Here is a 13,680-nt window from a genome sequence, read left to right on the forward strand (position 1 = left end):
GCTATGGCAAAAATAAGAAATATAATGTATCAATAAAAATATCAAAACAGCACTCAGACTTGTCTAGGAAGGATGAGACAAGACAAAAAGAATCAAGCTCCAGTATGAAAATAAAGAAGGCAAAACAGTCATAAAATGGTTGTAAAAATTCAGAGCTACAAATATTGTAGTTTCTTGAAGGACACAATTTAACATATACTTAAAATGATAGAAGTAATAAGAATAATAATTATAAAGGTTATCAATAGAAAAAGAGTGGAATGGGAAAGCATGCCAAAAGAAATCCAGAAATAGTAGAACAAGTGTTATGACCTTCTTCATTGCTGTTATGCTTCATGGTCTTTTACTAGACTATGTGTAAATACATTTAGGAGACACATACTTTTCTGAAACATTTGTTTGAGAAACATATACTATAAATTTCCAATCTAATCAGCATACCTGAGGAGTAATGAAAAACAGCACTGAATTTAACAGCAAAAAAAGCAGTAGCTATTGCTGCTAGGTAGCTAAATTATTTTATCCTGAATAACAGTGAATGATAAAATTAACATTATAGTAAGGGTGCAATCAGTCTTTTAAAGACATTTAGAAAAATGTGGACAATTTAGGCTGATGTCATTCCAAAAAAATATGCTAATTCCATTAATAAATATTTTTAATATTTTGCTCCCAAATGAAATTTCATAATATTTTTAAAGCAATATTTCTGGCAAAATTTTTCAGCTAAAAATTGTTTTCTAGAGAACAGGCAAAGAAACACTCTCCATAATGTATTGACAAATATTACTGTATTTGTATATCTGTATTTTCTGGTAGATTTCAGTGGGCTTCTTCAGGTTATCAGATATGCTGGCAGTACACACCAATACACTCTTGAGAGTGTTAAATCTGAAACTTGCTACTTAAAAGTTCAACTTTGTTTCTGTGAAACAGGGTATATGCTACTGCTATGGATATATAAGTACTACAAAATCTGGTATTTACTTCTCTGTAGGTCTGTTATTTTTCACATGATAACAGATTTCAGGAAAGGCCCTATTTAATATTGACTGGCACCATGGGGAGGTTATTTTAAATGAAAAGAAAAAGGAATTTATCCAGGGCTTGTCACTTGTATGCTCTGAAGTAAAGAAAAGTCCCGAGTCTTGCTATCTGGAGTTTCTGATTAGTAACATGCAACACATTTCTTGTCAGCTGCTTCTCTTGATTAAGAAGACAGAAGAGATAATAGATACACTAGACTCCAGAAGAGACAGAGAACCTTTGTTCCTCTGTACAATTATATCAATTTTTATAATGGTTTAATTTGTTGTTATTCATAAGGGACAATGCCAAGAGCTGGAGCAAAGGACTAGCAAAGTACAGACTGCATGTAAGCAGCATGGTGCCTTCTCAGTCCTTCATGTTTCCAAGTTTGCCTCTTCTAAACTCCTACTCCAATACGCTATTTTGGAAGCCAGCCATAAAAGAGGCTAACTCAGACAATAAAATCTGAGTGATCTACTGAACTGTGACTGAGATTTGTGACCTGCCTTAAACTGAATCAGATTCAACTACAAGACTTCTTACAAGCAGCTCTCACCAAGAGCCTGGCAGAATGTCAACACAGTTGTACTAAATATTCGACACAAAACTTGCTGAGAACCACATGGTATCATGTATTGTCATGAAAGTAACTTAAAGCTGGATTTATTCACAGGAAATGAATAACAAAAAGTAGCAATTAGAAAATGTTTCTTACAGTGGAGAATGTCATATAGCAATTAAATTATATTGAACAGAATATCAAAAAGAGGAATAATACTAAAATTACTTCAAGCACCCTCCTGGCCAACTTTGAACCTTTCACTGAAGTTTGAAAGTTTGATGCCTTGTCCAAAATTTCCCCTGTGGTCAACAAAGAAAGGGAAAGGCACTTCCCGATATCAAGCCAGACTTAAAAGAGCTTCGACCTTTACACTTGTAGTGGGAGCATTGAGCACAGACTTGGACATGTTGGTAAGTACTTGTATTTACTTAATCTACATCCTACAGTTTGATTTTCAGCAGTGTCTAGAAAAGAAATTTCAGGGCAGCATTGAACATTTACCTACATATTTAGATGCTACCAGAGATATGGGCAGGGATTTCACAATTTCTGTAACACCAGGCAAATGCTGATGGGTAGTACTGTGCAGAGGTCCTTATTCCTATTGATCAGTGCCTTTCCTGCTCCTTACCACAAAATTAATAACAAAAGAGTAATAATTTTTCCTATTTATACTGAATTGTAGTTATTTTCTCATATTGTTAATACTTCAGTCTTTGGGGAAAAACAATTTTATCCCGCTTTAACAGTTTTATTTTTCTTCCCTCAAAAAGAGACCAGAACAATGAAAATATTTTGATTAATTTATCACCATAGATGTGTTCTTTCCTCCAGTTAAACTAACATTTTAAGAAAATTTCTGAGACTCCTATAAAAAATAAACCTCAATGTGTGATCAAAGGCAAGAAGCCTACAGCACACACACTTAGCTTTCAATCTAGAAACAGACTGTGGGGTTGGAACTGGAGGACCACAGTTTATTCTTTGCTAACTGATGAAACATTTAACTGCTTAGTCTTGAAAAATAATAAGAATCTGAAATTCAAGCTGAATATCAATGTGTTCACGCAAGGGGTGGAGATAAGCCAATAAATATAATATATAGCTTTTAACTCCATGGAATATGTCTTATCTTCAGTAGTTTCTGGCTGAAACTGTAGCGACAACAGAAATATATTTACGTAAGAACTATACAGAAGTGTGCAATAAGGCACTGGAAAATATAGAAGTAAAAAGAAAAATGAATTAAAATTTGACTGAAAAGAAGTAGCAAAACTTATTAGAAGTAGCAAAACAAGCAGAGAGAGATTTTGCCATGGCCAGCACTGTCAACAGATCCAGGCCTCTTCCTGAAATCCATCCATTTATCATACAGCATTGGAGTCACTTTGAAAACTATTCCATTGTAGTCAGCAACACCCAAATTGCAAATGGAAGTTATAAATCAGACAGCAGTACCACAATGTTTTCTACTGTCAAGACAAAAACCACTGCTGACTAATGAATAAGAGAAGAGTTTGTTTTAAATTAAGATACACCTGTATGTGATAACTTGGGTTTCAGCATTTTGCTGCCTCATTATGGTACACAATTAACTTTTTTATTTGTTAACTTTTCCTTATCTCAATTTCTGTGTTAGTTCACAGGACCACAAAATTTTCCTTTTCTTCATTATTGATTGGGAAATTTTTGATTGCTTTTAATTGTATTCTTACATTTTTTAAAATTGGAGAAGTTCAGAACATCATGGTCTTCATTATAATACAAAAATGTTTATTAATTTTGGGGAACATGAGAGCAACATCTAAAAAATATCTTCTGTTCTTTAATTGAGCTAACTGATATCATTACAGCTTGTTGGTTAAAACTTTGTGGGAAAAAAAAATCATCACAGATAAAATATAACATAGGAATTCCAAGCTATAATAAGACAAGAATAGAAGAACAACTAATTACAAAATTTCTGGCTGTCTGATTTCAGCTTGAATAATGGGTTTCTTTAATTTGTTGGAATTCTATGATCAAAAAAGGTACCAAAATGTTAACAAAAATCTCACAAGAAGAAAGGGATTAAGGCAGCACTGGCAAAATGATGCAGGTGTGATACTGAGAATGAAACATGGTTGTGCAGAAACAATTAAGGTAAAAAAGGAAGAACCTGAGCTTGCCTAAATTTGAGAGAATAATATGTTTTAAGCAACATTATGCTTGTATTGAGTCATGCTGCCATGCTCACAGAGGGGTCTGGGTGGGAAGGGATATGAAAAACCACCTAGCTCGAACCAAGGGCAGGGACACCTTGTTGGCATCCCTTCCATTTGGAGACAGAAGTTAGGATCTGGATCTGCTCTTTTATGCTGTCTCTTTAATGGATACTGGGGTAGTTGAAGTGCCCCATGAGAACCAAGCCTCCTGAACACAGGACTACTCCTATCTGTCTGTAAAGGGCCTCATACATGTGGTCAGGTAGCCTGTAGCAGACCCTCACTATAAGGTCACCTGTCCCTGCACTCGCTTTATCCTGAGCTGGAAGCTTTTGGCTGACTCCTCATCCATCCCCAGGCAGAACTCCATGCATTCCAGCTGGTCATTGACACAGAAAGAAACACCACCACCTCCTGGCCTCCCATATCTGTTCTTCCTAAAGAGCCTATATCCTTCCATTCCAACATTCCAGTGACAGAATCCACCCCACCACATTTCTGTGATGTCAGTAAGATCGTATGTCTCCAGGCATGCACATCTAAATCCTTATCTATTACTCATGCTACTTGGTCTTCCATAGAGGCATCTAAATTGTGCCCCCAATGAAGTCAACTTATTGCTGAAGTGGCTGGAATTCCTTTGTGCAGCTCTTCATGTGCTCTCCTGTTGGCCTGTGATACCTCTGCAGGCTTCTGGGCATCTATTGCTGGCACTAGCATCAAACTGGCAGGAGTGGAATGGATTAAAATTCCCCTTCCCTGGAAAGTTTCAATTAGTGTCTTCATCATCTTGTCAAAGCAATGAATGAAGATGCTGTTGTCCTCCTCTGACAGATGAGCTCCATCAGCCTCCCGCAGACCAGGTTTCTCAAAGTGAGTCCCATGGTGAAATGGATAAACCCCTGGCTGTGCCACCATTTGTCAATTCACTGGAGTCAGCCATCCCTTTCAAACCCCTTTCCTCTGACTAGCAGGATTGATGAAAAACCTACCTGTGTTCCAGAGTCCCTTACTGCTGTTTCCCAAACTCTAATCCTTCTTGATGCTCCTCAGACTGCTTTGGCTGCATCCCTGGTGCCCACGTGAAACCACAGCAGCGGACAGTAGCCAGGAGTCAGTACGTGGCTTTGCAGTCTCTCAGCACCGTCCCTGACACGAGCTGCAGGTGAGCAGCACACCTCTCTGGAGAGCACTCCAGCCTGCCAAACGAGTGCCTCCATAGCTCTCAGAAGAGTCACCTGCTGTTTACTACCTGTGGCCTCTTAGCTGCACTGGTTGTGGCACAGGGAGCATGTTGGACTGCATTATTCAGCCCCAGCAGGTCTCCTGAAGTGATGGGTTTTTCCTCTTCAGTTTGCAGAGCAGTGAACAGGTTCTGTAAGGGCACCTCAGGCTTCAGGGAAGTCTCTTCCTCCTGCTGGTCCTTGCCATTGCAAGCTTTCCTTCTCATGTATTACTGGCCCCCCTTCCTGCAGTGTGTGTGCTGTGGGGGAAGTTTTCAGCTGTTTGGCTGCAGGCTTTGGGTTCCCTGCAGACTGTACTTGGAAACAGCTATTTAACTCCTTCTCAGCCTCCCTGATGTTATATAGCCTTATCGCCACCTCCTGCAGCTCAGCCACCTGCATGTTCCACTGACCTGAGCAAGTGAACCTATTGTGATCAACCTTTCCTGTACTTGTGATGTGTTTCTGACAGGAAGGGATAACACATGTCTTTTTAGGGAGATACTCTTTGTAACTTTGATCTTTGTCACAGAACCTTACAGAAATGTGTCACTGAGACAAAATCAAAGTTTACAGTTGGGCTCACCAGGTTCACCCTATCAGAAAAGGGAGCAGTGTCCTAGTATCAAGACTAAGAACAGTAAAGTGAAAGAAGAAATGGCAGCATGGTCTATCTGAAGAAAACACTTGTAAAGGTTATATAAAGGATGAATCGATTGACATGAAACTGGAGCAAGAATTTGAGAGCATGGCTTCAGTCTGAAGTTAGGTCAACTGCCATATTCAATCCTGCCAAAGTGTTGGTAAGGTTTGTTGCCTGAAATAGAAGCCTGCAAGACAGACTGGGGAAGAGACCACAGGTGCAGCTTGCCCTGTACTGTCATAACAATAAATAAGGTTATCTGTCATGATCAAACCATCTGGAGAAGTCCTTTATACTGCACTGAATAGATGTTACACATTTATTTAAGGTTAGAAAGAGTGCTTAAAACAGCACTGATTTGCAAGGAATAGTCTAGGTCCTATGATTAAAGGCAGTATCACTGTAAATGCACAGGCAAAAATTGTAGGAAGAATTTCAAGAGCATTTTGGTAATAATGATTTATAAGTGATGATACATAAGTTTAAAAAAGAAAAACAGATGACTGTTCAAAATGCTATATTCTTCAGCAGTCTAGAACTGAAAGCAGTGATCCAGACATCAGTGTCTGGGTATTTATTCCCTTTTAGAAAAGTTATTTAAAAGAGAGGTTGTTTTCATAATCATATATCAACAAGTCAGATTGTAAGAAAAATTATCTACCCTGCAAGTAACAAATTCACAAAACCCAGCACCAAATCTCTTTTTCTTGCTAGTAAGGTATACACTCAAGCTTTGCAATTCAGGGTATATATGGAAATCCAGCTAATCATGGGATTACCTACAGGACAAAATTAATTACAGATAAAAGAACGGAATCTAGATTGAGCTGTAGCCTTGACCTACCCTTCTTTTTCTGCTATAGAACGCAAAAGCTGCATTAAAGGACGCATTTTTTCAGAAACCTGAATGATCATTATGCTTACTTTTCCACTGCTATCTCTGTAATGTAGTGCATGCTTGGCATGCTCCCTAAACATCATAACAGGAAAATAAACGATAGGTATGATTTCTTTCCTGAGAAGCAGACAGGTAGATTGAGAAATATTATGTACCATGCTGACAGTCTACAGTGTGTGCAAGTGAAACTGAAATTAATTCCAGTTGCTTTGTTTTCTCCCTTATGACCTCTCTTCTGACAGACTCAAAATCCCCTCAACTTCCCATATATAGGAGGGACCACAACACATTTGGTAGTCTGAGAAAAATCTGCCTGTTATCTGTTCTCCACATTAAGTCCACTTCACTGCAAAAAGCTCCTCTATCAGCATTTCTGTCTACAATCATAAGGTTGCTACAGCCTCAACTATAAAGTTACAAGAGTAGCTCTTTCTTTCTATAGCTATCAGTTCTTTTCCCCATAAACTTGGCACGTTTCTCTGCAACACCATCTTTTTGTGGGCTGCAACATATGGGGCTTAATAACATAACATCAGACTGCAATTTTTAGCCTAGCCTCTCCTGTTCTACTTCTACACAAAATAAAAGTGGCTGCTGCCTACCTTCAATGACCCTCATAGACAAGAGCACCTTGTCAGAGATCGTTTTGTAACAGATAAGCAAAACAAATATGATGTCTTCAAACATAAACACACCTTACCCCCTTAAATTTAAGCATGCAGTTTAACACAGCTTAACTTACCAAAGATATTAAATCTGAAAAGGTTCCCTGGCTTTACAATCAGAAAGACCAGGCAGAGCTACCACCACAGCTTTTCTATACTACTATTTAGCACCTCTGAATCAAGCCACCAGCTGTTGGAGCTTTGCCTCAACAACGGTAAACCAGAGAAGAGTAGCAAATTAGCACTTCCCCTCTTGGGCTAGCTGGCTGATACCTTAAGGAGAGGAAAGTAAAGGCCTCATTAAAGTTGCTTTTCTTGGTGAAGAAAAGCAAGTTAGGGTAGGATAATACCCTCAGAGTGTTTACAGATAGCAAAAAGAAAAAAAAAACAACAAAAAACCCCAACAACCCACCACACTTTGCAATAGGGCCAATGTAATGATCTTGCTGGATCACTGGGATGTTGGGGAAGATATCAGCATCTTTTTCTGATGATCACCAACTGATTTAATTTGATGAAAAATGAACTGGCACTTAGGAAACTTTTCTAAGTTGCAAGCTGCAATTCAGAGTTTAAAGTTTCTTTGCATCTATGAGGGGCATATACCATCTCCCTTTCTGTGCCACATCTATCTCTCATACACTCTCTTTCTGGAATCTCTGAAAATTCTCCCCTTTTTATCTAATTTTTTTTCCCCATTTTTATTTGAGTATTGAAATTGAGAAAAAAAATTATTTTTTTTAGTGTGTACAGTTGTACATGCCACTTTTACTGACTGCCTTTATAATTAGTCTAGGTAATGCTGGTTAAATCCCCTTTGATTTTTGAAAAAATACCTTAATTAAAATAATTTACTAGAATTAAGTTTAGATTGAGTTTTTGTTTCTCCTCTCTTCTGCTTGATCTGAGCACTGAAGGAACTTGAAGACATTGGCATATAGCCTTCCCGCAGTGCTGTGTTCTCCTCTGGCTGCAGGAATATCCTGTAGAAAAACACAACTCATTCCTTTATGGGGAAGGCTGAAACATTTGGGTGAAGTTGCTGCTACTATCCTCTATTCATGCACGTTAATGCCACAAAGTTTGGGAGTAATATTTCATTGGCAAAGTAGTAGAAAACTTCATGCTTAAAAAATTTGTTTTCAAATGACTTCTAATCATAAATATTCTTTGTTTACTTCCTATTGTTGATAAATGTGGTCACAGTCCAAAGTCAAATTGGTACTATGTTAACTTTCTGTCTTTGTAGCATCAGCACTTAGTGGAGAAGAGTTTTCTGAAGGCTTGGAAAAGCAGAAAAAAAATGTCATCAACCTAAGTTTGCAAAAGTGTTCAAGCTGAGCCTGGCAGTAATTTTTATAGTGGTTAACCTAGCTGTTGACAGTCAAGTACTACACTTCTGGTTCAGAGGCCACCCCAGCTTTATGAACCATGAATAAGGACCACATCACTACAATTTCTGTTGCAAATCAATCACGTAGATGGAATATATTCACTCAAATTGTTGTCATAACATTGCAAGAGTCCTACTGTCATTATATTGCAAAGGATCCATATTGCTAGTCTCATACCTCCTTGATGTTTCCTCATAGGCAACTCCTCTAAGCACTGACTCTTCCTTGTCCTCACAGTAGCCAACTGACTCCAGTTCCCCCCAATCCACTCTTTTTAACACTCTTCGTATTGGCTACAGCTGTGGCCTGTTAAAGTCAGGACTGCTCCTAATCTTTAATAATTAACCCAGCTGCAACTCTTTAGGGGGTAAGATTATGTTCTATACTACCTTTATTTACCTATATTCTATCCCCCTACATCAAATGTCACTGTTTCTTTCCAGTATGCTGTTTCTGTATAGACCTCTGTGTTTAGATAATGCAGTAAAACATCTAGTTTACTCTTCAGATTTAAAGTAAAAGAATCTGAATAATGATGGTGATACTGTCCTTTTAGCCAAGTAATGATCTGCAAAAGTATCTCCTTCTCATCATTAGAGAAAAATTGGTAAACTGTCTTATAAGAAAGTTGATATAAAAATAGCCTCATAGGGTGTTCAGTCAGACTAAAGCAGCATCCTTTTGTATCACAACAGTTATACAATATTCAGCTTTCTATTTACATCAGTTAAAGGTGTAAGGCAGTAGAAAAATAATGAAACTATAGCTCTGATTCCCTATGCCCTGTAGGAAGTGTGCTAATGTTTTTTTGTGTGCACAACACTGCTTCTGCTTACTGTATGTAACTAAGTAAAAGTGTTAACCATACTAAACTTTCTGTTGATAATTCTAACAGGCTGGCTTGATTTCTACTTTAAAATATCTATGCACATATTTGTTATTACATTTCTCTTATTCAATCATTATCTAAGTCAACAGAGAGATCTTCATCAAGACAGCTTGTATTTATCACACTTCATGTACTTAAATTGTATGTCACCCTGTTAAATAAAGTCCAAGGAAATTCTTGATTGATACTGAAGCTAACCATATGGTTATCTAGCAAGTCAGCAGAAACTAAATTCATTACTAAAATCAATTTTATGTAATTATTATTAACTAGTATTTGTTAAATGCTTGTTTTCTCTTGTCTTTGGTTGGGTTAAAACAGCAATGATAATTTAGTGGTCACTGTTTGTAATATAACCAAAACCCACTAGTGTGTGAAAAAGGGCACAAATCTCAAAACAGTTCAGAGAGCTTGTTTTCTGACAGCTAGACTGAAATAAAATATGAATATGATATTATGTAATCGTGTATCTTTTAATGAAACTCTAAGAAGTAAAACCGAGCCTTTCCTTATGTGCTGCCCCTTTCCACCAGAATAAGGATAAGGGTAGGGAAAAAATAAACCTAGTATTTTTCCCAACACCACCCAACCACTTACAGTCTCTTTTTTCTTTTGTAGGAACAGGAAAAGCTCAAATCAAACTAAAAATAATTGCAAGAAGTATTACTGCAGTTGTAAAAGCAAACTCTGAGTAATGAGATTTTTCTTTCTTGGGTATCTGCATTTTATTATGTTCCATATTTGTGTGATCCTATACTGTTTTTCCCAAAACACTTCCGTGTCACTGAGCAAGGATGTGCTCTGGGCATGAATAGGGATCACTTCTTGAAGGGTGCTGTTAGTCATTTGACCCCTCTCAGATTTCTGGCAGAAGTTGCAAAATGTGAAATAAAGAAAGCAGATGCTATCAGAAGGACATGTCCATTACTTAAACTTTTGCTATGTAGAAGTGGATTCTAGATCCTATCATAGAGTTCTTACAGGGTACTGCACATCCCCTAAAATGTATTCTCAAAGTTGATACTAAGTGGTGTATTCCCTGTTTCTGGGTCTGTGGAGCTGGCTTGAAATTTTGTTCCCCATTTAAAAAATAATGAAGATTCACAACTTCAAACATTTCCATGGTTGTAATATTAAACTGTGTCAAGAACTTAGACCTATAGGATTCTGATTTTCTGCACAAATAGGGCTCAGCATCATAAATTGTGTATGCAGATAATTGGATTCTTTTACTTTAGTCCCTATGACTACTTGACACAGAATTTTAGGCATAGCCTTAAAATAGTGTAGCTTCCTGGACTTCTGAAGAGTTTAACTTCAAGCTAGGCACACAAAATTCTCAAATATTTCTATCTGTGAAGTAGCTAAAAGGGAAGCATTAACTTTTCACTAGCTTGTGTATGGATAGACAGACTCAAGACTGACCTGTAGATCAAGATGGAGTGTATGTGCTGCCAACAAAAGAGCACAAGAGCAAGATGTAGGTACTGAAGTGTCAAACTCTTATGAGGCCAGTTTCCTGTGCAGTGCCATTGGAATCACAGTAGAGGTGACAAGAGCACATTCATAAAACCATAGTGGACTCGGGAACTTCTATGCACTGCACTTTCTGGAATAAGTGAGAATAATCTATATTAGGATTCCTTGTAAATCATTCATTTTTCTTCTGAGTCTTTGACCCAGCCCCATCCATCTGCCCTGGCTCCTGTGACATTGTACATAATAATCTCCTGCCCCACAGGTGGGGTTTGAAATTAAATTGATAGCCATGAGTGGAACTCCTACAATAGTGATGAGTATCACGTAAAAGCTCAGAGGGTAACAACTATATAGTCCAAAAATGCCTTGGAACACACTTTGTGCCAGGGTGATTGAAAAACTATTTGGTGATCCCCGCCTGCTCCTTTGGTTTGAATCAGGGATGATTTGGAAAAAAAGAAGGAATCATGTAGCTGAAGATGTATAAAAATCGCCTAGTTGAAATTTACATGGTCAAATTTAATTCTACTATTTGTAACTCCTGATTACTTGATTTTGGAACTTTAAAGTTTTGTTATTGCAGCTGTTTTCACTCTGCTGGCAAATCTGTACATAGTTCTATATGTTTTGGCTCCCATTAAACCTATGCAACAAGAAAGAAGAAAGTAGAAATCTCCTACCCTTCCTATGTTCTGAAAAGCTGCACAAGAACAAAAAAACCCCAAACCCATAACCCTCCCACACACAAAAAACTGAGATTTTGATAAATATTTTTTCTATCTTTGAGAACTGGCAGTGGTGCTTTATCAGTCAAACACCTAACAAGTTTTTAATCACTAGTCAATGTAGTTCAAACTCATATGTCAGGTCCCACTTGAGCTGATACACTTACAATGTCATTCAGCATCTGGTTGGCATCACATAAAACTGGGTATCATGCAGATTTGAGAGTTATTTGATGATCAAAAATCTGAAATATTATTTTTAAAATGGACATAACACTTCAGGGCTTTGGAATCAACTTGTTAAATTGGCTAAAAATTAATAAGAAGTCAGAGTTCTGTCAGGTTTCTCTTCTTGCTCTGCATACCATGAGGATATTGAGGCACAATGAGTATAATATTGTCCCTATAAAGAATTCAAAACACATTGGGCAGTGCTGCTTATATTCAAAGCTCATGCAGACGAGGTGTTTTTGTACTGCATATTCTGGCTGTATTGGCTGTCATGAAAACAGGAGGTCACTTACCCACACTTCATTAAGGATTCTGTCTCTAAAAATATTTAATCTGCAAATAAATGTATTAAATTTATCAATGATTTGATTTATTTACTAAAACACCTTTTTGGAAGCCATAATAAATTCTTTTCTTCAAGCATGTTCAGTCACTTTTGCAAGAATAATACTTTTGTGTTGCCCACCTAATTGCTAAGTGATACCCACCACAGGAGAATCTCTTGTACAATGGCAGTTAAGGTGATACTCTTCTTGCCTTTTGTAACTATTTGAGGTTTTTCAGGTTGTACTGAGAAGGACTACAAGGATATTCAGTACAGAATGTTACAAGATGGAAAGGTACAGAATCAAAGACTTGCCTGCAGGCACCAATGCCCCTTGTTACAGCTGTTCTTTCTACTTGCACAATTAGGATACTTGTTTGAGCCTGATAAGATTTCAGTATACATCATGGTATTTCTATTTTTTATTTATATTCTGTGACAGGGTATAAATCCATATGGAAAGCATAGGGCTAATTGGTTCATGTCCTAAAATGAAAAAGCTTGTTGATGTCTCTTGTGATAAAACTGTTGTGCATTGAAATTTCCCCTTATATGGGGGAAATATACGTATAGTTAAAGTAATGAGAGATGATGTTGCTAGGATCTTATTGCATAGAAAGCATATTACTTTCTTTAAGTGCTCTCTAAAAAAAAAAATAATTTTAAGGTGGAAAAGGATGACAACGATAATGTTGAACTTTGAAGAGATTCACATTAATGTTAAACTTTCTCACCCTCACAAAGAGCTAAGTCTGTATAAAATAAAACAAGACTTTGTTCTACATATATTAGTTTTCAGTTATCTGAAAATACATGTTCTAGTAGCATGTTAAAAAAAAAGAATATAACTGACATTAATTTTCTGTTAAAAGAATTCTGTCAAGGTAAAGAAGAAAGGAAATTAAAGAAGCTGTACATCATTGGTATGTGGTATAATTAGCTGTGGCAGGTCTTTAATTGTCATAGACAAGATGACAGAAACTACTTATGACAGTTTAGTGGACTATTTATATACCAAAATCATTATGACCCCTGAGCTTCTTTAAAAAAATGAAATTTCACTAATGACATTTCAATTTTTAGGCAGAAAGCATATTTTAAAGCAATTTTTAACAAAGTCTGAGATGTGTAAGTGAACTAAAACTACCTAAAAGAAAGCTGAGAAATCCCTTTAGGAGAAGAAACACCACAGTAATATAGAATAAGCTACGATAGTACCTGGTGTTTGTGCTTCTCTGTGTGCAGGAGCTGTGATGGAAAAAGGGGGATTTCTGCTGGAAAGAAAAAAAGAAGTGGTTCAAAAAGTAACTGAAAGTGGGAAAATGGTAAAGAAATTTACTGTTACTACAGTTTGCTAGTTGCCATAAGATGGTTTATGTTTCCAAGTAATAAATTTATGCAGATGAGCTTGGA

The 13,680-nt window shown here is 37.1% G+C and overlaps 1 protein-coding gene across 16 annotated transcripts in view; it reads right to left on the reverse strand.

Moving 5' to 3' along the window:
• The window catches only part of TENM3 (teneurin transmembrane protein 3), a 1,290,863-nt gene that overhangs the window by 596,827 nt on the left and 680,356 nt on the right, over nucleotides 1–13,680 (reverse strand). The gene's annotated exons all lie outside the window — the stretch shown is intronic.

Source organism: Melozone crissalis, unplaced genomic scaffold (genome assembly GCF_028551555.1).
Source record: "Melozone crissalis strain CALT ecotype California unplaced genomic scaffold, PUWL_Pcris_2 ptg000006l_1, whole genome shotgun sequence".
NCBI lineage: Eukaryota > Metazoa > Chordata > Aves > Passeriformes > Passerellidae > Melozone > Melozone crissalis.